Source organism: Atractosteus spatula, chromosome 3 (genome assembly GCF_055471065.1).
Source record: "Atractosteus spatula isolate fAtrSpa1 chromosome 3, fAtrSpa1.hap1, whole genome shotgun sequence".
In the NCBI taxonomy this organism is placed as follows: domain Eukaryota; kingdom Metazoa; phylum Chordata; class Actinopteri; order Semionotiformes; family Lepisosteidae; genus Atractosteus; species Atractosteus spatula.
Genome location: NC_142708.1, coordinates 72,099,876 through 72,115,048, shown reverse-complemented (window position 1 = coordinate 72,115,048; position 15,173 = coordinate 72,099,876). Strand labels below are relative to the sequence as shown.

The 15,173-nt window shown below is 45.0% G+C and overlaps 1 protein-coding gene across 1 annotated transcript in view; it reads left to right on the top strand.

Annotated features, from left to right (window-relative positions):
- Positions 1–237: 237 nt before the first annotated feature.
- Positions 238–15,173, top strand: part of pak4 (p21 protein (Cdc42/Rac)-activated kinase 4) — a 40,499-nt gene continuing 25,563 nt past the window's right edge. Inside the window, exon 1 of the mRNA XM_088910965.1 lies at positions 238–378. The gene's annotated coding sequence lies outside the window, so the exon portion shown is untranslated. The remainder of the gene's footprint in view (positions 379–15,173) is intronic.

Here is a 15,173-nt window from a genome sequence, read left to right as displayed (position 1 = left end):
ATTTTATATCTTCGGAAAACAGCTTCTGATGGAAAGTATGTTATATTTAGACTATAACAAGGAGCGAAACCGAATGCGTCAGAGGCGATTTTAAGGGTCCGTTACTGAGACAAATCTGAAGTCCGGAGACTCTGGCTCCTGTACTGTCCAGCAGTCAGTCCGCGGTTGCTAGGGGCTCAGTTCCTACGCTGGTTGCTATGGAGCTGGAGTGACTCCAATGTCCCGGATATTGCGATCCCTGTCCCAACATGGCGACGAGAAAGTGAGGTCGCGGCTGGGGATCTACGGAATAGGATATAATCAATAACAGCAGAGAGAGAAACTCGCTGGGGTTTTTCGGAGTTGCTTTAGAACGGGAGACACCAAGGAAACACCCAGGTAGGAAACGATATAAACTTTATACATTGTTTGGGTTTATATTTGATTATTTTTTGTATCTTTTGTGAGAGGGTCAGTGGAGTTCAGTCGTAGCTATCTACAGTTTCTACTTTGTCATTTGTAAAAACTTGCGGTGTGGCTCATGAGCCAGGTCGTGTCCAAGTATCGGAGGTTGTTTTGTTTTTACATTTTAGTGGATTATTCGCCCTTCTTTCGGCGAAAACCGAAACCGTTGACCTATTTAGGAATGTATCTGAAAATCTGTGCAAGTCCGGTTGTAGTTTGTTTTTTTCCCAATCGTTTTCAAAACAACAAAAAAAAAAAACCGGAGCACACAGCAAGACTTGGCTGCCGTGGTCACTCGTCCAGGTCAGGCTGCGTTTGGATCGATGTGTTGGGCAGTTCTCTGAAGTGGACCTACAGCATGGCACACTCCGCGAGTTCAAGCACGATTATTATCAGCGTGAATGATCATTGTCAGCTACAGTATGTGAGGAAGAAATGCCGTTTGCTCCACTTTCCGGCAGCGGATTCATGTTGGATCAATTCAAAATACCGTCCTGTGTTTCGAGTCATTTTGCAGCCATCATTGGACCATATCAAGACATATCAAGCTGTACTTGGGAAATGTTCATGTGATAACTCCTGGGCGAGTGCTGATCACCACGTACACCACGGCGCGCATTTAGTGTCCGTCTTACAGTAGAAACGACTACTGTGTGTGTATATATATGTGTGTAAATCGTATTTAATAAATACTGTCATGCGTCGAGGTGCTGCGGTGTGGTAGCCGCTGCTGATACAGAGTAATCGTGCCGCGGCGCGCCGACACCCCGTTCACTCCGGCTGGATGGTCGTGAGCGGCGGCGTCCCTTGTGCAAGTTGGGAGAGCATGAGGGTGTGAGGTGGAGAGGGGAAACCGAGGCACAGCAAATCGTGTGACTGCACAGACTGCAGATGTGCGATATATTGGTAACGTGCAGGACTTGACACCTCGCTGTGAAGAAACCTGCCCCCCCCCAGAAATGCCTTTCCTTATTTCGTAGAAATGAAACCGCAGGCTCTTGGCGCATTGGTGATGGACCACCTGTTGACTCTTACATTCGGGTTTATCTTTTTAATTTCTGTGCTTCCAATTACACTGCTGCTTTTTTTTTTTTAAAATAAGTGATTGGGATCGTAATTCTAGCGCCGGTATTTTAATAAAGTGTCGCTGTGTTGTTGTTTGTAATTTAACGGTATCGATCAGTGCGGTCTGTCCCAGTCTGCATCGTGCTGGCTCCCAATAACGATTTACAATTCACTGATAAGACTCTTTGGGAGAAAGCTGCCAGCGGAAAAAGATACATTCATAATCGTTGGTGTAATTATCTGCTTCAGTGATGTGTGTGTGTGTGTGAGGTTGTTTTGAGATCAGGATTGTTTAAGATTTGTCTGTCAAGCTGCTCCGTGAAGCTAAGTGCTGACCTTCAAAGCTTTCATTTGATCACTTCATGTAAAAGCGAGAAAACCGCATCACTGATGAACAAGGGAGCAGCGCAGACGTTGACAGAGGGTTCAGCAATCCCAATGAGCACATCTGCCATTATTTATCGTCTTCCTTGCCTGACATTTCCCTCCCCTGAAACACCTGTCCTTCACGTCTGAATTGTTTCTACCCCCAAATTTCTTCTAAATAATCATCTGTTGTTCCAGACACAGGTAAATATTATTACCTTCTTTGTCCTTTTTCTGAAGGGCACTTCCCTTATCAGATACTCAACGGGACAGTGTGGTGGCGCCTTGGTTTGCATTGCATTGCTTTTCTTCCGGAACAGGGGTGCTGCCTGTGTGGAGATGTTGTCCTCATGCTGGCGTGGGTCCCCTCTGGGTGCTCCGGTTTCCGCCTACAATCCCAAAACATTCTGGTAGGCTAATTGGCTTCTAGCGTAAAAAAAAAAAACAAAAAACCCGTGTTTGGCCTGAGATCGACTGGCGTCCCATCCAGGGGGTACCCCGCCTTTGCACCCGTTGTTTGGCCGGATAGGCACGGCTCTCCCGCGGCCGTGAATCGGAAGAAGCGGTTGGAAAAGGGACGGATGGAGATATTTAACATTTGTTTTCTAAATAAAAAAATAAAGGCCGGGATATTTCGCTCTGGAACAAGACACTTTGTTATTCTCTAGTTCTTCGTGTGACCGTTCCCCATTTAAAAGGCAGTTAACACATGGATAGCAATGTCAGTAGTGCAACACTTTGCACTCTCAGGTTAGTGGAGGAGGTTAGTGCACTAATAAATAGTGGTGAAATTAAAGTGACCAGTGCACGAGTCACATGTGCTTTAAAAATCTTCAGTAGCAATTCCTTCAGCTTCCTTTTTTTTTCTCAAAGTGGAAGGTCTGGCTCTGAATTGGTTTTGCGTCTGGGTTTCTGATGGCACATGCCTGCTGGTTGAGAGTGGCTGAGTTAGACCTGGCTCTTTGGATCCATTCCTTCTCCTCCTGGAATACACCTGGCCTCATGTCGAGAGGTCAAAGGTTATAACATTAAGATACCTAGGGCAGCTCCAGGAGGAGAAAGAGGGCATCGGGTCTTGAATGCCTGTGGGGTACTGTTCAAAACAGTACAGTGTAATATAGGATTATATACCGTAGCACCCTTAGTTCTTCACGTGGTCAACTTCAAGGCACTTTGCACAAAGGTAAAGGAAAAGAAGCTCAACCTGATGAGCCTTCAGTTTGGCTTTTTTTTTAAAAAGAAAGCAGGATGCAGCTGTACACTCTGATATCAATCCGGAGGGAGTGCCATAGATAGGGAGCTTGATAACTGCTTCATGGGCCGCCCACTGTTTACTGCTGCACTCTTTTAAAAAAATCTACTGAAGGCGGATCTGCCTAGACAGGGAAATCGCAGAAAATTATCTGGACCCTTCTACAACGTCACGGTGTGCCAAAGTATTCCAGAAGTGCAAAGTGGAATTTTTTAGCACTATTTAAAAAGAGGAACTTTAAAATTTTGAGAACCGTTCACAGCCTAAACTGAAATTAAAACGAGTTCATGCTAACCAAGTACACGTATACAGGTAAGACACTGTGAAAAAATAAATAAAAGGGCATTCTTTTCTGAGCATGATGTCCAACTGTTCCCACAGGAATATTCACGGTGGCGTCCACAGGGCCGTGCTTACACGAGCCGGGCATTCAAACGGCAGTTCAGTTTGTTCCCCCTCTACACGCAGCACATAACCGAGGAGTCATTAAGTTGTTCTGCTGGTCGCCTGCTGTGCCAGCGAGGAGAAATTCAATTAAAATTGTTGGCTGCTGTGACTCACTGTGCTGATTGTGAAATTGGGGAAAGAACATGACTTTTTTTGTCTCGTTGATTTTGGAGACTGGTTGGGTTTAGGAGAGCTCAAGTGTATTATTATTATATTATTATTATTTTGTTTGAATGACGCTGTAATCTTGTGTTGGTGTGCAGTTTTTCTGGAGCAATCTGATTGTAGTACATTGCTCAAGAGAACATCAGCTGTACTGCACCTGGGATTTGAACCCTCAGCCACACAGTGAGAGGTCCAGTGCTCTACGTCCTGCCTTCTGTTCACTGCTGTGTGTAAGTGATCGCCCCCGAGTTTTTACACCCCAGATTCAGTTCTGCTGAGCAGAGGCCATAGAGATGGATTAAACTGTGCAGACGGGTATTTTGTCTTACCTACATTGTGTCATATTTCTTTCTCTGTGGAAAAGTACTGAAATTTCAGAAGAGCTTGGAGATCTCTAGCTATAACAGGCTTGGGGCTGCCACATTTAGAAATGTTCTCCTATATGAAGATCTGGTCATTAGATAATGGTAATTCGTTGCCCAGCTTGTGACAGCACATGAGAAACATCAGTAACTGAACCTGAAAGGAAAGGCCACTTTGCTGGAAAGTTTGTTTTTGCAGAGTGAGGTGAAACACTTTGCTCCATATTCCCAGTGTTATAAGCATGTGGTATTCCCACTGTCCCAGCTCTTCCTGGTGCCTGAAAGAGCCACCAGAGGTTTTTTTTCCCCAACAGAGAAGGAGGTGTAATGTGTTTATCTTTGCTTGCTTTCAAACTGACAACTACAGGAGATAGCTCTCCCTGGTGTACTGTGATGTACTGTTTTTTAATAGACTATAGCTGGGTGTCGTGACAGCACAGGATAGGAAGCATGATTCCTTAGCACAGCTGCAGTGTGTGTTTCCCTTCAGTAAGAATGCACAGTAATGCACTGGTCTCCTCTTTTCAGTGGTTAAGGATGGTTTCATTCATATGCCCAGATAAACTTAAAGCATAGCTGCAGAAACTGTAAATCTACAGTAATATAGAATTGTAAATGTAGTTCAGGTGGGTAGCTGCATCAGCATGCGTAGGCTGCAAAGGAGCAAGTAAAGGTTTATTCCATGCTGAACAGAGAAGAAAGAAGACACAACGTTTCGTGGAGCCTTCTTCAGATTCATACTTGAAGAAGGCTCCACGGCCGAAACGTTGTGTCTTCTTTCTTCTCTTTTCAGCATGGAATTAAACCTATTGTAGAATTGTAAATATTACCAAAACCACATAAAAGTGGGCTATACACTTTCAAACAAAACCATTGCACAGTGCTGGTGCAGAATCGGTCCCAGATTCGTGCTGCAGAGGAAACAAGGTGGGGTGGTGGAGTTTGTTTCAAATAAGCACCCCAGGGGCTCAGATACAGTCTTGGGGCCTGTTTCCACCTGCTGCTGTGTGCAGGAACAAAGCCGCGCAGGGTTCTTCCTGTTCATTTACGGGAGCCCTAGAGCCGTGTAAACTGCTTTGCAGCAAAACGTGAGCAGGCTCGAGCGAACCTCGTGGGAAGGTGACGCCTCCGCACCATTCCCATTCCCCTTCAAAGTGCAACATGCAACAGGAATTGGATTGTTGTGAACATAAGGAAGATGAAGAACAAAGAGGATAGGATCCTTGGATCTAGCCTTCACTCGAAGGAAAGCGGATTATTGGGTTCAACACCATGGTTGAGAAGGTAGTTCCAGACTCCCACAACCCTTTGGGTAAAGAAGCACCTCCTGTTCTCAGTTTTAAATGCACTTCCATGTGGTTTCCACTTGTGTCTTCTGGTCCGTGTTTCACACGTGGTTCTGAAAAAGCCCGCTGAAAAGACTTGGTCATTGCATTTGAGGATTTTAGATGTTTCTGGTCCCCTGGTAGTCATCTCTGCTTGAGACTAAAAGGTTTCAGGTCTTTCACCCTGTCAGCGTGGGGTATCCCAGAATGCTTCCTGTTGCTCTTTTCTGGACTGGTGCCAGAGCAATACATGTTTGCAACATGGTGAGCAAAAGTATAGAGTATTCTAAATGAGGTCTAGCTCGTACATTGTACAATATTAACACCCCTTGATATGATTGCCGTGATTATACTGAACATGTCATACTCCTTGTGTCTGCCAGTTTGATCTCAATCTTTTTTTAATTTCATTTTCTGCTTCTGTAGTGTTTGCTAAACATCCTAACATCTTCAGACTTGACTAATATGCTAACTACTGTATATTAGAACTTCAATCCCGGATAGACGAGTAATTCAGAAATAGCAGTGGTTCTGGTACAAATGCCTGTGATATTCCACTAATCACATCGCTTGTCTGTACTCTGTTTTTTGTTAACCAATTCTCAGTGCAAATAATCATTTTCCTGTTCACCATCGTGAATTTGTGGGGAACATTATCAAAAAGCTTCTGAAAATCTACATCCCTGAGCTCATCATGTCATGAGCTCTGGGTGCATCCACTAGTGTTGTTGCTTCTTCAGACACCTTTTAACCAGTTGTTAAGCCAAGACTTGCCTTCTCCAAATCCATGCTGACACTACCCTAAGACCTAGGTGATCCCCTAATTCTCATAATTGTTTCCATAACCTTACATGTAATTGCGGTCACAAAGTTAATACTATGGATAGATATTTAAATCTGTGCATTTGCTTGCCAGTTGTTTGCGAGTGAGTGTGGAGAGACTAGGGGGCGGCAGGCAGGCCTGCGTGTCTGACACATGCACTTGTTCGACAGGGTGTGAGCTCCACCGTGCCTCACAGGACAGTGAGCTCCAATCGGACGACGCGAGTTGTGCTCACTGGCGCCAAGCCTGTACTCGTCCCGCAAGTCACACGGGTGACCTTTGGAGAGAAGAAAGCCAAGAGGGTCCTGCTCTGCCAGGGGACTCCTGGTCACACCACCGCTGTCCATGTCAACCTTGCGCTCAAGATACAAGGGGCGATTTGAATTTTAAGAATGACTTTGATGTCAGCATCGGAAACGCAAGAGCAAATATGGCAGTTGCAGTCAAAACCTCTTACAGATATAAGCAGTGATTTTGATTAGAGGGAAACAATCTATCATGAGTCCAGTGACCTTTTCAGTCTGGCAGGTGGCCGCCATGTGGACAGCGGTGATGGCACAGTAAGAATGGCAGCGTGCCAGGCAGCACTGGGTGTGTTCAGTTCCCTCGCAGCTGGAATTGGATACTAGGCATTACCACATTTCCAGGCTTACCATGGATTTTCTCCGCAAGAAATTGCTGTTAAGGATGAGGCAGTGATCACTGTGATCACTGTCAGTCAGTTTTGCTCAGTTAAGGGGAAAATTCCTCTCACATGCAGACACCCACAGAACACTTTTAAACACATGCATATAAATGCGCTCATACCAATTGTCACTGAGAATCTGTGCTCTGAAGATTTTAGAGACTGTGCAGCTCTGGTGCAAGGATTTAAAACCAGGAGAATTCTAAGCACAGAGCTATCGCCTGTCTTCAAGACTGAATGCGTGTGTGGTGACCCACAGCTCAATGTGTATTTCTGGGCTTTTTTGTGTCGTACAGTGGATGTGTTGGCTCTCAAGGAGATCTTGAGATCTTGGAATTTCCTCAGCCTTCATTAATGCTACTACCCATTCCTGTTGTTCCTGATGCTATTGTGCAATCCCCTTGCACTGCTGTTGTGCACTGCATGCAAGTAAATGGGTGGATCCTTCATATGCACGAGACCACAAGTGAGACGTTTGAACTGGCCAATCCCTAGATAGGTTTTAAACAAGGATGATCCCCTGCTTAATTTCTGAGCACCCTTTGAAATTAATCAATCAATCAAGAAACTGGTTAATCTTTGTGAGTGGGACTATGATCTGCTTCTAGGTTGTCTATTTTCACAAAACAGTTAAAAAAAAAACATTTGATTATGTGTTTTTTTAAAGTCAAAATAATTTCTACAGGCTGCAGGCACTTGACCAATCTGATCAGAAGACACTACTCTTGTCTGTTTGCTTTTCCCAGTAGATACTTTGATGCCGTGTAATACTGTCTGACTAGTGTTTAGGAATTAAGTAATTTTTTACAGCATCGCATTTTGAGTGCAAGGAAAGTCACACGGAAGTGTCTTGCTGTGTGTGTCTTTGCTGGCGCGCTACACTGGATCATGATAATCTGTTGGTCTTCTCTGTGCACTAGAAGTGTTGTTCCAGTGGACAGGAGGACCCCCTCTTTCTCTCACATGTACACACTTACCGGCTGATGCCTATTTCAGCTCGGTGCAGTGGGGGGCTGCGAGCAGGGAGAGCGCTCTGTGCCGGGCACTCGAGACATTCCTGACATGCCTGAGTGCTCCTGCCTGCCCCTCGCACTGAGCACTCTCGCCCTCCCAGCAGCGGCGGCCAAGCAGAGGGGGCAAGGCTGTGGTCCAGCACCCCCTCCTCTCGTTCCGGCCCTCTGTCTTGCAGCTGTGCGGCATGAGCAGGCAACTTTAATTGCTCAGCCATCCTGTTTTCATTTCGTAAACTGAAGGAGCTGCCCCCCCCCACTGTACTCTTTAAATGGGCTGGCACAGGTAGGGATTCCTTGCATCTACTTCAAAGTGGATCTCGACGGGGAGGGGACAGAGTGACCCACTACATTACTGTACATGTGTGTGACCAGACAAACTGCAGTGCCTCAGACTCAGTATACTTTTTGCATCGACTGACATGTTTTTTTTCCACTGCTACATATTGTTTCCCACAACATATTTATTGTTCTTGTTTTATTTGTTATGTGTGTAATACACTCTCTACATTGTGTGGTGCTGTCTGCTGTACTGTGCACGCATGTCCCGAGAGATCAGCACGCATAATAGTTCCAATGGACATATGCCAATAAACTCCTCTTCTCGTAATTTGAATTCATAATTGGTTGTGCACTAATAATAAAGCAGATTTTTAATTTACTGTGAAGAGCTATGCATTTCTGCTTCATTTCTAATTTCATTTTGCATTGCCTTATTATCATAAATCATACATATTTGACTGGGGTTAAATTTGATGTGTTAAGTAAGAAAATAGCTGTTGACACTCACATGTGCACCCACATGTGGGTGCACAGCCCTGCCATATTATAATGATCGCCACTGTGTTTCCTGTGATTTCTGCACACTATTAGAATAAAGGTCTGCCTTGCATTTGAACATCGACAACTGAAGAAAATCTTTTTTCATGTCTTTGTAGTATTGCAGTTGATGTTATGTTGTATGTTCTACACAGTACGTGTAATCTGGGGCAAAGCTCTTCAGCTTGGCTGCTGCAGTTTGCTCAGTATTTTTATTTTAAGGTCCTGTTGGTTTTTTAATTCCAGTCCTGTTGTCTCCTGTCTCCTCCTTGTCTCTCTTCCTCCCACTCTCTGGCCCCTCAAGACAGACAGGCCTGCTTTTAATTTGGGAGGTATAAAAACAGCTACTGCAGTGTTTGCACATTGTGGCTCACCATTGCCCATTAAAATACTTGGAGCTCAGCTTGCCCCATGGAAATGTCGCACTGTGCATTTTCTGTGTTTTTTTTCTCTTCATTTCCATCCTGAAACAATGCACGGCTTGTAACCCTTGTGTTGCAACAACAATTTTGAAACATCAACTTTAACCTGGTCAAGTCCGGCACCCTGGTGTGACAAGATGGACAGCACTGTTGTGGAGACAAAAAAGCAAGCAGAGACCAGAGGACATCCGTGTAGCAAAAGCCTGTTGGGCTATTAACATGGAAGGATAGTGTCTAAAATTAAATTTGACAAATTTGTGTTTTGGTAAGGTATCGTGCACAAAGGACGCCAGTGAGTATACTTTTTTTTTCAAAAATGTAAAGCAAAGTAAGTCTCCTCGCAGGATAAACCATCCCGATTTTCCCAGGACAGTCCCCGTCTTGGGCACCATGTTCAGGGATCCCAAAGTCTTCCTGAATTTCTTTTTTGTTTTGCTTTTGTGAGTGCTGTGCTGATTTTGTCCAGTTTTTGCAAATCCCGTGTGAAGTGGTTATGGAGCGGTACTGCCCTGAGCACAGTTTTGGCCTTAACAATACTAGTAGTGTTACACTTTGCCCCCACTGGCCGAAAACAGTTCAGTTTTTTTAGTCTGTGGGCTTTCCTGACCTATTTTGGACGGATCACTAGATACTTTATTACACGTTCTGGCTTGCATTTCAGGAATAAAAGGCTTTTTGACGAGCTTACAGGAAGTGTTCACTTCATTTACACCTCTAGTATAAAGAGAGTGATTTGAGACTTCTAGAGCACTGTAAAACCGCTTCAGGAACAACAGCTTAAAGAACAGGGAAAACTTACAGAGAATGATGTGTTTTAGTCAGTACACGCTGTATTCTATTTTAGTGTGTCCTAGGCTGGGGGATCCTGAGCTGCCTACCTCGTCAATGGGTGTATGTAGCTTTGTCTCTGTCAAGAGCAGGGCGTAATCGGAGCACACGCTGGCTTGCTGTCAAGCAAAGACTTGCAGCCTGTTTTCAGTGCAGGTGACTTGCCTTCCAGTCAAGATGGGGTTTTTCTACTGTAACCACAGTTTTCCTGCCTGAGGTTTTTAAAGAGCACTTGATGTGTGTGCTATGAGGATGTGTTAAACTGCAGGTGACAGGAACATTCACGTGCTTTTGTTTTGTTACAGTGTTACAGCATTTTCTACATCAATTAAGTTGTCCTTTTGTACCCTGATAGCTTTTTGTGGAGCCTTTTCAGTCACAAGCAAATGGTAGTCTGTATTCTGCAATCACTGAGTTTGGCCAAGTGACTTGCAAAAGTATTTTGCTTGAAGTAATATGCTGGGACACCTGCTCCTCTGAAACAAGAGGAAGCATTATGTTGCATAAACCTGTGCAGGAGTTTACAGAACCATGCAGCCCATGACTAGGGTGTCAAATAAAGTGCCAAAAAGACATTGATGCCTCAAAACACTGTGGAAAATTGCTGCTGTGGAAATGAACCTTATAAGCATTAAAAATTAGATCGGGCATCTGCAAAATGCATCAAGGTGCACCAGTAAACTTGAGAAAAATATAAAAATGAGAGCATGGAGCTTGTGTTATTACAGTCCGAGCCGCAGCAGCCAGAATTAGGTGAGAAAGAGCATAAGCTCCTTCTTCTGGATGTGGGATTCCTCCACTTATTAACTAGGTGGAAGAGGAAATGGGGAAATGTCAATTCATTAATATCAAACTGTCAAAGGGAACTGTGTGTCACTTGGAAGGTTTGCATCCTTCGCTGTGGAGGCCCTTTATAAACTCAAGGGAAGTTTCTTGTTTTGCTGCCGATGCATCAGGGGTAGTGGACGGTGAGATCTGATCAGGTTACGACCTGTCCCGCCTATCAGTATTCATATCCCTGCTCTCGTGCTGGGAAAACAACACATAGAGCTGAGGGGAAAGGGGACTTGTATTCACCAGAACACCACGAGACCTTTGGCTCACTGATTGAATTGAGTTAAAAAGGTCCGACAGTGACCCCCTTCCTTCTCTCTTGTTTCCACATCTCTGTCTCTCACCATGGTGGCGCTGTGATCCATGTGAGACAGGAGCCACACAGGGTGCAGACCGCTGTGGTATGGGCAATTTGCAACAAAGGAAGTGAATGTGAATGTCTTTGGTCATGAATGGAGGAGATGAAGAAAGTTTATGACTCAAGTAACCACAATCCTTGATGGTATCAGCAGAGTCAACCAGTGCAGGAGCTTTAGGGTCAGCAGTGGAGGAGAATATGGGGTCACTAGAGGAAAGCGCTGAGAAACGAGGTGCACATAACGTGAATGTCTGGAACAGGCAGCCCAGGCAGATTGCTGCAGCTGGGGTTTTGGCATCCTTCAGAAAACATCTAGGTTTTTAGCTTTCTACAGTCGTATTAACCTCTGTTATCGATTGAGTCTTTCTTTCGTTTGGAACCATTCATACGTTCTTTTGAAAACTGGGACACCCACTCCTTCCACGCCGACAGCAGGGAAGGAGGCAGATAAGGGGATCACCTGCTCGCTGGCACAGTTCCGCATTGCTGCATTCTTCCCCCAGCTCCGGAGACATGCAGGTCCCAGCAGCTGAGCTTGTTTTTCCAGTTAACAGCGGTGTTAAACAATGGGTTTGTGAAGATGCTGCTTTTTAAGAAGGCAGAGAAGGAGACTCTGCAAGTCTTTTTTTTTTGGTCTACTTGCTAAAGCCACAGGCTAGCTCCATCCACTGGTTCAGGAGTGTTTTTGATTGTGCATGAGGGGAATTGCTTGTAGGATCTGATTGTCTAGACATTAACTGGCAAACAGCTGAACTTGTGGTAGGATCAGCCTCATCTGACTGGTGAACTGAAGTTGAACTCCTGCTGCATAATCCAGTTGCTCAGCTCTTTCTTTCTTTTTTCATGATGCTGCTTTGAAAGTGAAAGGCAAGGGTAATACGAACATATATTTTTTCAGAGGGTTCAAAAGAACCAAGACAATGATTGTTTTTTTTTTCAAGCTCAAAGCAGCCTTTGAGGTGCTGGTTTCCTTCCGGCTCCCAGTGTTTGTCTCGTTTCCTGTTTGCAAGGGAGAGTCAGCCCCCTAGGGAATGCTGGGAGACCCTGGAATACAGTAACTGCCAAGACACTGCTTTTGGAATGTGCATACATGTATATCAATATATATCAGGGAGAGGGGGGGGGCTGCAGAGCTCACATTCCTGCAGGCTTATAGGTATATTTTAATTAGCAACTGGTTAATACCTAAAACAGGCAATTAGACTTTTATCCGATTCATCACTTCCACAAATTAAGATCAGAAGTAAAAGAAAAGCAGAAGACTCTCTAGAGCTCTCTATGCATCACTGATGTGTGTATTGATACATACACAGGATTAATCCATACCGCTTTCAGATGCTTCTTACATGAGTAGATGCATGCTTAGGTGAAACTAAATTTAGGTTTATCTGTTGTTGCCCATTATTTACTCAGTTTCTTTATCCTGTGCAGCTTATAGGATTTATTTGGAACCCAATGCATTGTGTTGAATCAATTATATTGGCACAGTATTGGCATCAAGAGCAGTGCTGTTAGTTGTGCCTGGATGCTGACAAGCGCTCAATGTGGACTTGGAGAATGCTTGGAGCCGGGCCAGTGAGTAGGGACAGCAGTGCTTGGGGATGATGGATGGAGAATGACACATCCAGCCAGCAGGGATGTGCTGAATTTGCACTGCTAGGCTGGGTGATTATCTTCCCAAGGTCCAGGGTTTAGCCAGTAATGTCGCAACCCAAACCACCTCCTCCCCTCCCTCCCTCCCCCCCCCCCCCCCCCCCAACGACTATTCTGTTCAGCGCATCATGCTGCAAGGGACACTTCATCTTCCTGACACAGAGGGCAATGGTGCGGTGCCCATGAGCATGAGGGGAGAGGGAGAGTCAGTCAGCAGGTCAGGGAAAGAGATCCACAGGTGCAGTACGAACAGCTGGTTATCGATGGTCCGTGTCCCTTAAACATGACAGCGTGAAATGTCAGTGGTGTACTTCTCTGAACTGAAGTAACGCAGTCTGAAGACCCCATGAAGAGGTCATCTGATCGTTTGTCCAGTTCCATGGTATGCAGTGTTTGGTATTAATGGGGATGTGCTTTGCCTGTTCCTCTCATCCTTTCCTTTCTGCTAATGGTGGCAGTTGGTAGCCCCTCAGTGCGCACGTCCATTTTATAATTGCTGTTTGCTTGTTTTCTGGGACATTTCCTGGAAACAGGAAGTGTTGGATGAGGCTTCAAAAAACGAGCAGGTTCGTTAGTACACTGGCACAGTACAGCAGGGTAAAATATACTTTTTTTTAAACTTGGACGTGAGGGGATTAAAATTATTCTCTCAGGGTTGTTTCAGATGGCCGGTGGCTTAATAATAAAAGGTTCTTAAAACCAGTTAAGCATAAAAAACCCAAAAGCAGCAATGTAATTGGATCTAGCTTTTATGCTTCAGGCATTTTAAGAATATGTGTGTTGCCGAAGCAAGGGGAACATTTACACTATTTTGGTTGTTGTAGCATGTTTTTCCTTGAGCATTATTAAGACCCCAGGGAATCGGCCGGCTCAGCCAGTGTGAGCATTGGCCTCCGCACAGCCCTCGCTGTGAAGACAGAAGCTGCTGCTTCTAGCTTCCTGAACCCTCTGCTTGGACTGGGTTTCCATGTGCACATGTCCTTAAGTCCTGTGCTGAGTGGGCTGTGGTTGATGTCATGTCTATTTCAGGTGGCCTTTAATGTCTATCAAACATTCTGTCTGCTAAATCTTCTTCAATGTACTCCTGCGTTTTATGTGTAAAATATGAAGATGTTAACAGGTGTCAAAACTGGGGTGACTGACATTTTATGTGTTCCCTACAGCTTCCTTTTCTAATCTTTCATTGTGTGCAAGTTTGTACCTTGAGTAACATGGGGCGGAAGCAACAGAGGACTTGTGAGTGCAACTCGGTCGCCGCATGTTGCTTTATTGGCAGCGCTGTGCTGTGCAGGAGTGGGGTTTCTTGGTGCTGGTGTTTATCGTGAAGGCTCCGGCTCTCGGGCTAACAGGATGACCTCTGCAGTCTTCCTTCACTGGGCCTGCAGCCCCGGCGCTCTGCTCTGATTGGATAAGGGCTTGGCTGCTTTGTTCGAACATTCGCTCTCCATTGGTTGGGCTCTCAAGGAGTGTGTGTGTGTGTGTGTGTGTGTCTGGAGCTCAAGAACACATTTTATCTGCCCATGACTTTGGAAGTGGCAGAGAAAAGTAAGTGTCGGTAACCATTCTGCTTTTATTAATTGAATTAGCAAAACCTGGAACTGACTTAACATTCTGACAACCAAGACTATTCAGCTGCTATACAAGATGAGTTTTGTACATATCAGTAATATGAACTTTAATTACCACTTAGGTAAGAGACAGTACTTTATGATACGAGATTCTCAGAGGGGTACATGTATTTTAAAGAATGCGTCCAACATTAAATATTTTTCATGGTATCCACCTTGTGGAAAGAGTCTTTCATGTGCTGCTGAAGATCTGCCATTTGTAAGTCTCTGGCAATGAGCACTTCAAATTCATTGTTACCTTCATGCTCCGACTGAGCCCTGCAGTATGAAAATGGATGCCTCCAGCCAAGCAGCAGCACTGTGGTTTTCCCCAAACGTTTGTGCACCTATGGTCTTCTGCATCAACCTCATGAGAGAGGGTTTTGTGCCTGGTGTTGTGTTACAGGCACACTATCGCGGTCAAGGCTGCCCGCTGTGTCCCCCCTTAACAAACCCATCCAGGACCATCCCAGCTTTCACAGTGACATGCATGGTCTGTGGGTAACCTGTTCCAATGTGTAGCAGCTCGCACAGTGTTTGCACCTCATAGGAAAATGCACTCAATTCACACTGCTGCTGCTGGTGACATAGACAAAATCGGTCAATTCCATTTATTTGCCAGTGGTGAAGAGAACTGCTGTGCAGCCTGAGCCCTGTTGAATGACAGGGACCCGTAGATCATGGGGTGCCTTAACAAGGCAGCTTGAG